This window comes from Sinocyclocheilus anshuiensis, unplaced genomic scaffold, assembly GCF_001515605.1.
Source record: "Sinocyclocheilus anshuiensis isolate Anshui unplaced genomic scaffold, SAMN03320099.WGS_v1.1 scaffold508, whole genome shotgun sequence".
Taxonomy (NCBI): domain Eukaryota; kingdom Metazoa; phylum Chordata; class Actinopteri; order Cypriniformes; family Cyprinidae; genus Sinocyclocheilus; species Sinocyclocheilus anshuiensis.
Genome location: NW_015555744.1, coordinates 1620704 through 1630672, shown reverse-complemented (window position 1 = coordinate 1630672; position 9969 = coordinate 1620704).

The following is a 9969-nucleotide window of genomic DNA, read 5'->3' as shown; positions in this document are numbered from 1 at the left end:
AGGGATGAGTTATATCTTCTTTCTTTTTTTTTGTCAGGCCAGTCACCGGACTCTTTTGGGATGGACATGGCTGCTTTATCACACACTGTCATTTGCCTACTTTAACATCTTCACACAGTCAGCTCCCTTTTGGGAGAATTCCCCATTTACATTACATTATTTAAATTTCCTCATGAGCAGAATTAATGACTCAGGCCTTCTGATGAGGTGCCGTCATTGCCGGCATCACTTAATTAGAATAATCTATCTCTACGGGTCAGGATGCATGAAAGGAGGGCACAGCATTAGAACGTTTCATTAGAAAAGTTCATTATCAAATAAATAGCTTTGACTCGCAGAGAGACTGAAGATGGAGAGGTGCTTGGAATGAACATGGCTGAATATCTGAATATCGGCCCGTTGAGAGGAAAAGGAGGATAGAAAAGCGCAGCAGCTGATTGTTTTTTATTATCAAAGGTAAAGTATCGGAAGCATAGTGGGATTCTGGCAGGCAATTTCATGTCATGCTGCAGCATAATTAGTGTCGGAAATGGGACGTCTGAATGTTAATTACATTTGATGAAGGCTTGTGCTCGCTGCAGAATGAATTATGAACCTGTGCCACTCCTTGCTGCTCAAATTGGGAAATAATGATGTCCCACCGAGAAATAACCCACTGAGCATATCTACTGTACATGTCTTAATGAAAGAGGGTAGAAATCAAAACAGTGTAACGGAAGTGATTTGAAGTGCCTTTTATTTTGTTTCAGACACAGTTAATCACATGACCCAGAGCACAAAGAGGGAGAGAACAGGAAGTTGCTCTCTTAAAGGGAACACACACTAGTTCCAATGAAACAATGAATAAATGGATACTTCCATCTTTGTGACGGAGCGGTGATTGTTTGTGCACTGAATTGGTCTTATATTAAAACCTTAATATACATCATGACCGATTAAGTCTGACCAAACTTGGCTAAATATGTCACGTTTGATCTAAAGATCTGGCTTTGATAAAAAATGTTTCTTCACGTCATGTCATTTAAAGGGTTAGTTCACCCAAAAATGAAAATTCTGTCATTAATTACTCACCCTCGTGTTGTTCGAAACCCGTTTGACCTTCGTTCATCTTCAGAACACAATTTAAGATATTTTTGATGAAATATGAGGGCTCTCTGACCCTCCCATAGACAGCAAGGTAACTACCACAAAAGTACCAAGATGATCGACAAAGTAGTCCGTGTGACATCAGTGGTTCAACTGTAAAGTTACGAAGCTACGAGAATACTTTTTTGCGCAAAGAAAACAAAAATAACGACTTTATTCCACATTTTCGTCTCTACTGCGTCACTTGTGGGCGCGCATTCAAGACAGTATGTCACACAGACTACTTTGTCGATCATCTTGGTACTTTTCTGGACCTTGAACGTGGTAGTTACCTTGCTGTCTATGGGAGGGTCAGAGAGCCCTCAGATTTCATCAAAAATATCTTAAATTGTGTTCCGAAGATGAACGAAGGTCTTACGGGTTTGGAACAACACGAGGGTGAGTAATTAATGACAGAATTTTCATTTTTGGGTGAACTAACCCTTTAAGAGATTTAGCTATTTCTTGATTGACGAAGGAATAAACATTGACATCTTTCTGTAATAAGGAAGGACCATTACCACGAAAATATTAACCCTGTCAGGTGTCTTTAATCACTTTAAAAGAGTTTGTTTTGAGATAATGACGATGTAACTGTACTTACATTAATACATATTTTTGAGTTGATCTGGGTTCAAATGGCTCTATATTTCTTACTTGTAGAGACAACAAAGAAACAGACTATGAGCACAGAGCAAAGAATACCTGGATGAGTTGCCATAGGCAATGGACAATATGCAGAAATATTTGACATTGGAATGCAAAAATTGACCAATCAGAATTAAGTATTTCAAAGAGCTGTGCAATAAAAAGTCATAAATTCATAAATTCAATCTTAAAGTAAACCTTCCAATTGTTACTTTTTTAACAAATAAAAATACAGGTAGTGCAAATGAATAATGACCTTTGAATAACTACATTATCTTTTAAAATACCTTTTTAAAGGATTAGCTGCTTGATCTTTGATTTTCGACTGTCTTCTGAAGTCTTTTATGACTTCATTCTGTTCAAAACGTCAAAAATGTATTAAAAACCAGACCAGAAATCTGAATAGGCTCACATTAGCTTACAAATATTCTCAAACACCCATTCATCATACAGCTATCTACAGATCACACATACATACAACAAACACATTTAATAAATTTTGTTTCATTAGAACCCTTCCCCAAATGCCCATATTTATAGGCCAAAATCACATAGATATTTGTATAATGTGTATTGTTTGCACACAAACAACAAATAGTGCATTCAAAATGAGAGACATAAAAATAAATGTGGACAACGGTTTCTATAGAGTGCATTCTCTTTTTATGTTAAATTTTGTTATGATTTTAAATATTAATTTGGCAGATTTTGGACAAATATTGCTAAGCTGAGAAAGCGACAACGAATACAGTATTCAGTCATGCACACAACAACTGACTGAGATTAGGTATATAAACTTCTGGCGCGAAAACAGAATAAGTACCAGATGGGCGTCACTGGATGAAGTCACATCTCCTCCAGAGATTCAGAGTCTGATGTCTGTGTTTGAGTCATGAGGAGGAGAGCTGCTGTAGAGGAAGGGTTCATTATGACTAAAGGCTGACTTTTAAGAGGATCTTCTTTTGCAGTCAAGTTGAGAGTAAGACAACAGAGTAAAAGAAGGAGAGAGAGAGAGAAAGGGAGGACCGAATAGAGGCAAAAAAATCCTGGGCAAGCTGATCACAGCTTGTCTGACATCAATCCAATCATCTTGTTTTTCCTGTTGGTTCACTGGACAGCTGATTTTTTAGGCTGGAAAGAGAAAAAGAAAGTTCAGAAGGTCAGATGATACAATAGGATATTATGGTCACTGCAGTTGAGAACCACTTTAATGTAGAGACATTTAAATTTTCACCTATCCAACCCTGTCATTTAATCCGAAAATCTTTCAGAGCTCAGGTTTAGGGGTTGAAGTGATTGGTGTTTAATTAATTTCGGCCCTTGCAAAAGACAAATCTTCACACAGTGGAAAATGGGTGTTATTTGTCTTGTGGTTGTCAGTAAATATTCTATGGCTTTGAACTGGTTTTGTACCCTGGTAAAAATTGAATAAGGTCAACAACTCACGGATGAAGCCATTAAATGTTGTCATCTAGTATATGTTGGAATTTGTGCTAGGGCTGCACGATAAATTGCATGCGATATTTAATGCGCATCTTGTCAGAAAGCTGGTTCTGTAATCAGCGGTAAATCACAGAGCCGTTGTTCACTGACGAGCTGCGCAAAAAATTGCATGAATATGAACGTGGTTTTGCGCAGCTCGTCAGTGAACAACGGCTCTGTGTAGTTAATGCTGCTCAATGTGAAAGCACGCAGGTGATGGAGATTTACCGCTGATTACAGAACGGCTTTACTGACAAGATGCGCATTAAATATTGCATGCAATTTATCGTGCAGCCCTAATTTGTGCATGTTTCTTGCAAGTTTTAGGTGTCTGAGAGAGTCCGACTCTCTAACCATTAGGCCACGACTTCCCTTAAAAGGCTGGAAAAGGGACCCTTTTTTTGTGTCCCTTTTGTGTCAAAGGACACAAAAGACAAGGACACTCTGATGGCTCAAAGAACATTCCTTGAAATTAGAGATTTGAGGGCACTGTTGATTTAACTATCAAGAACAAGAGGCTGTTATCTACAGTACCCAGATGTTGCTTACAACAGGTTGTCACTCTAAACTTTCCAAACAAACAAGATAAAGTCTTGGTCGGCAAGCCACAGCGAAGCCATAATGAGCTGTAAGAGCTATGGAGACTGAAATGTGGAGGTGGTATAACAAAAAAAAACCTACTAACTAGAAACAACCATGTCAAAAGATGATTGTGACTGAGCTAAAATCAGAGGTATAAAACTATTATTAGATGATATCAAGAGCCTTTTTAACCTTAAATTCAGACTGCTTTTAATCAGCCTTGACATTGTGCAGTTTTAACAGTATGGAGTAATGAATGGTTTTAGTTTACCATAAATTCAAGCTTTTATGACAATGACCCTAAATAGGCTACTAGATCATATGAACACTGGAGTGGCCCCAGAACATGCTACAATAGTCCGCTAAATGTTCTGACATCGATCCAACTGAAAATCTGTATTTTGTATCTGCAAATCTACTAATTTTTTCAGTTCTTTCAAATGAAAGCATCAAGGAGGTGAAATGAGAGACTTGCTCTGTACGTGATACATAATCATAAACCAAAGAATGACAGGTAAATGCATTTGTTGAAGATTTTTTAATGTTGCTCATTATGTTAAATTAAGCACATGGTTAGAGTAACACTGGAACTGATTGCATGGAGCAATAACAGCACCAGTGATAGCACTTCAGGCTTTAATTACAACCTTAATCTTTGATGCACCATTGTTGCAGCCAACGTAAGCCAAAGAACGGACACAAAACCCTGCGAAAACACCACTTCAAGTGACATTTTGAAGGACTCTGCTGAGGTTCAGATCACTTGATATAGTGAGAGGGAAAGGACTGTTTATCTTTGCCATAATGAAATACCCCAGATGCCTCTTCAAAGGGCAATTTGCATTTCAGGCCTCAGCACTAAAACCATCCTTCATTTCCAAATGCCAGGCCTCAGAGGGTTATTCACATAAATTCTGCACTACACAATCTATTTAAAACAGCCCAGTAAAATCTAGAAAAGACCTACCCAACACCTACTTGTCTCCTGATACAGCATATATATATATATATATATACATACTATAATTTTATTTCCTCACACAATTTTTTTTCACAAAAAAAATTGCTATTAAAAAAATTTAAAAATACAAAAATACACTGCTTGGGGAGTTAAATTAGTATATGCATAATTTATCATAGTGATACATGATGATGTATGATTCTAAGAGATTTATGAAGGTGCACAACAGAACTTTGGCTTTTCTATCGCCAACTGCGGTTGAATCGTTTTATTATATATATATATATATATATATATTCATCAGCTCTTCTGCATACACATGGTTGCCTGTGATCACCATATCAGAGCAGATCTGTCATTTTACACCAAGACCCACTGACACTAAGAAGAAAGTCTGTCTTAAAAGACTTGAATCTGAAAAATGTTGCCCGAGCAAGTAACATCAGCTGCCAGTACTCACTCGATAATAAAATTGAGTATTTTCACCTGAAAAACGTATGTAGTGTGCATTTAATGCACAACAAAGCTAAACCCTGGATAGGCAATGGTCTCAATGGAATTATTCTACAAAATCAAAAAAAGCAAGATCAAACAGTTGGTGTATATTTATCCAGTTGCTGAGGCAATTCAGAGCCCATGTGTATTTCGATGTGTTTTTATTAGGTTTTATTGCAATTTGCTGTTTTATCAGCAGCCAAAAAAATCCAAGCAATCACATTTTGGCCACATCTGATTGTTTGCATTTTTTACAAAGTTGACAAAAGTAAGCTTTATCTTACTTTCAAGATGTTTCTGATTACTTAACAGGTCAAGCTCACACGCTAAAGTTTACTCTGCAGAAGACATATAGGCCTTCCTTCATCATGAGGTTTTCATACAGCATTTGAATTGTTGCCACTCCTCTTAAAATAGCAGTATTAAACATGCCGTCCGTTGTTAATAATTTACAGTGCTCACATCCCAAATTAAGCCAAACGAAGTAGCCTGGAGCAAAATTTTACATAATAATCTTCACAGCTTTAGATCCCACGTTCAAATGAAATTGCTGTTGCCAAACCAACGCTGACCTCCATCCACCTTCTCCCTCCCACCTTCCATTCATTCCTCCCTCTGGTGTTGTTTTCAAGTGCTGAACTTAAATATGATGGAACGGTCCGATTTTCGCCCGTGCGGTGTTTTGTGGTTTCACTTACAAAGCAATTGAGACAAATACATTTAACAATGTTCTTTTCAGTTTTGTGAGGAAAATAAAGTGTTAAATTACACAAACCTTTCATAAAATGTCACAGTGACATTGTACTTTTGATTCTGAGACCTTTCAGTTCCGACCAGAATGACCACTGGGTCATTCTTGTGCGATTTTAATTACCCAGACCACTGTATGAGCAGGACTCAGGCAGCAGGACCCTGAAAGCGAGTGAGCTGCAGTAGTGGTGATTCATTCTTCTCCTAAGGCAATGCTCAAGCAGCTTCCCTATTATGCTTCTGAGTGGAGGGTGGGTGTCTCAGGATAGAGACATCAAAGAGTCATGGTCTGATCTTCTGCAATCGCAGCTGTGATGTAAAATGGAGGAAGCACTTGGGGCATACAATTTGCATTGAAGCTGTGGGATTGTGTATGTTAAATGCTGCTCTTCATGTGTAGGGTCCTCAGAATGGATCAGCCCACTATAGTGATACTGTAGCATTTTACAGTCATTTACTGTACATATTAAATAGTCAACACTGAAATTGTTTTTCAGAAATTAAAGAACTCAAGAGTCAAAATATAAGATAATTTTTTTGGGTTTCTTTGGGGAACTAAAGTCTGTTATCTTTATTTTTAAAAGTGAAGCTCATAGTGAACTGTAAAAACACTACCTGTAAATGAGAGGAGGTAGAAAATAATGTGTCAGAGCCATGTCTCCATAGGGTAGTGCACAGCTCTTGTCTACTTTTAGCTCATGTCAAAGCAAGTTCAAGTTCGTTTTCTCTTATCTTTACTTCCATTTGACTGTATTTTCCAAAATAAAGCAAAAAGCCCATAAAAAAGAAAGCTAGGCATTCTGAGGTCAAGTTTTCATCTGACCTTCCTCAAGAAAACCAATTGTGTATAAAAGGAAAGAAAATGCAAAGCAGAGAAGGAGAAAAAAAAGAAGAACAAACCCACAGATCACTGACATGCTGATGGGAAACACTTTCACTCTTCAAAGAAATAATGAAATGGATGAATCAACCAACCGTGTCTGTATAAAACAAACAAGTCTATACAAAGGGTGGCTTTTCAAGATGAAGTACAATGTTTAAGGAATGAGTCAACTGAAAATGCCACAGCAGGTTTTTCAATGTCACATTTAAAGCCATGTTTCTGTAGGTTAACTGGTGGATAATGACACGATCAACACCAAGGTCAAAGATTTGAGGGGACACATAGGCCTTCTGATAAAATATTTTGGAGTTGCTATGAATAAAAGTCCTGTCAAATCAATAAATGTTAAAGTGGAGTTGACGAAGCTCCAGCATCCCTGTGATCCTGTACAAAGGATAAGTGGTTTGGAGAATGGATGGGAGGAAAGAGTTCACTCAAAAAATTAATTTCTGTCATCATTTGCTCATGGTCATGTTCTTCTAACCTGTAAGTTATACTTTGTTTTGTGTAACAAAAAATAAGTAATTTTAGTTTTTTTTGCTCTATACAGTGAACGTCAATGAGGTCCAGTGAGGTTTTGGACCCCACCGATTTTCATTGTATAGACAAAAAACAGTTTGTCTTGACAAAAGATACTGAAAATATCTTCTTTTTATGTTACAAAGAAGAAAGTAAATCATATAGGCTTGGCATAACATGAGGGCGAGTAAATGCTATATTTTATCCTTTTAATTTACAGCTGAACCAGGAACTTTGAACATAGCCACTATTAAACATTTGTCTTCTCCACATTGTAATTTGTCAAGACAAGTAGCGTATCTTAGTTAAGTGGAGAAGAGAATTTTTAAATGCATCAAATCAATCTCAATTTCTCAAAAGACAATAGTCATCCGACATGATATAAATCATGTCAATGCTACAGAGTTTTGTAAAAACTTTTGTAAATGTAAGAATTTACTGTGAGATGATATTGGGATTTAATGGGACTTAAGCACAGTGTGACACTAAAATATTGTTCACCTCAAAAAAATAAAAAGCTCCATGCTCCACTTCTGTCTCTGTTTTTATCTTCTGTCACACAAAATAAGTCCTCATCTTGTCTCATCACAATATGATGCCAAAAGCAAACAATTTTGTTTGAAGACTGTCTTAGGCTATTTGTTCAGACTGTAACAAAATCAATGCTTCATGTTTTATCGGCGCTTGGAGTGTAGACATGTTTATTTTACACCGAAAAATCAAGATTACCCTAGGGAGCTTACTTCTTGTGTAAGACAAACAAATCAGCCAAGATGGTGTTTGGAACATAGGGCAAGCGAGATTGAAGGCAAATAGCTTGTTGCAGACAGGATGAGACTGGAAATCAAAGAGCTGTCAGGTGGCTGCACGGAGACATATCCTCCTGGCTGTAAGGTTGCTGAGCTGGAGAATTGTAGGGGGTATAAGGTGATGGACAGGAGAGGGACCAAGATGAAAGAATTTAATTAACCAGCAGGGTTAAAAGCAGTGGTTGGGGTAAAGGATGGCTGGGGGAGTGGAACAGTGATGAGAAGTTATAAGGCAGGCATCTTACTGTGTACCGTTTAATGTAATGAAAAGCACCTTTAATAACTTCAGCTGAAAAACAGCGGGGAGACAGATGAGATCCCTGATGTGTTTTATGGGCACTTTCATAACCTTTAAGTTGTTGTTTGTGACGGCTAGTAAATTGAGATTTGTAGTCACCATGTGTGGGAGTCTTTTTATTTTACTCTGATTACCATTTGATGCAAACATTTACAAAACAACTTAATAATGACATGGTTTAAATAAAAAGGTGTTTGCGAGACAAATTTAGTCAAAAGTACCCACACTTTTGTACCAAATTAATACTGCAATATAAAAAATAGTCAAAGCTAATTGTCTTTGTTATCGTCTTTCTGCAGTTGATACCATGTGCTGAAAGACTGAAATTGGTTTTCTGATAGTCAAAATAAATCTGTATTATTAGGTATTATTATCAAAAAAATACTTGAAGGCTACATGGCTTTGTTTAAAAAAAAAATTTCCCCCTTGTGGTTAAGAATCGTAAAATCATAAAATTTCAATGGTATTTGTACCAACTTCTGAGCTGGAAAAATACACCAAAAAACACTTTTTAATTCATAATTTTTCTGAAATCTCATTTTGTTAAAAAAAAAAAAAAAAAAAAGAATCATGAAAAATCGTATTGTGAAATCAATATCATAAATCGTATCGTATTGCATCGTGAGTTGAGTGAATCTTTACATCCGTAAGAATAACATAAATGTTCTCCATCAGAATGTTGTTAGCTCTAAACACATACTTTATGAAACAACAGTTGCAGTTTTCAATCAGAAGGGCTGAACACTTTCTAAGAGAAAGAGTGTGTTTGTCGATTAGGGGATAGAGAAAGGCATGTTTCTGTATGTAGTAAGCATGCTGTTCCTGTGTTTGTAAGCTATTTGATGGATGGTGCGACAGGAGTGTAGTGATGCGATGGTAATGAGCCTGTCGGCCATGGCTTGACCTGTTGATACTGGAGTAGAGGAGGAATGAGTCTTTTACCTCTTTCTTATTCTGCCCATATCCTCTGTTGTTGATTCATCATCTGTCCTCTCTGTGTTAATCAGGAAATCACATGTACACAAACCCTTGTGTCATTGGTTACTTGCTTATGTGTGTATAACCAGCGTTACAGAACCTTAAGAGTAAAGAGGACACATTTTTTATTTTACACTTTTTTTTATTAAACACTTTATTAAACACTTTATTTTAAGGACAAATTTCCACTACTAACTGCTTATTAGCATGCATATTAATAGGATATTGGCTGTTTATTAGTACTTATAAAACACATATTAATGCCTTATTCTACATGACCATGTTTTACATCCTTAATTAACCCCATACCTAAACTTAACAACACAACTTAAAGACCCCTTTGATGCGATTTCAATTTTTCCTTTCTCTTTGAAGTGTTACAAGCTCTTGGTGCATAAAGAAGATCTGTAAAGTTGCAAAGACTAAAGTCTCAAATCCA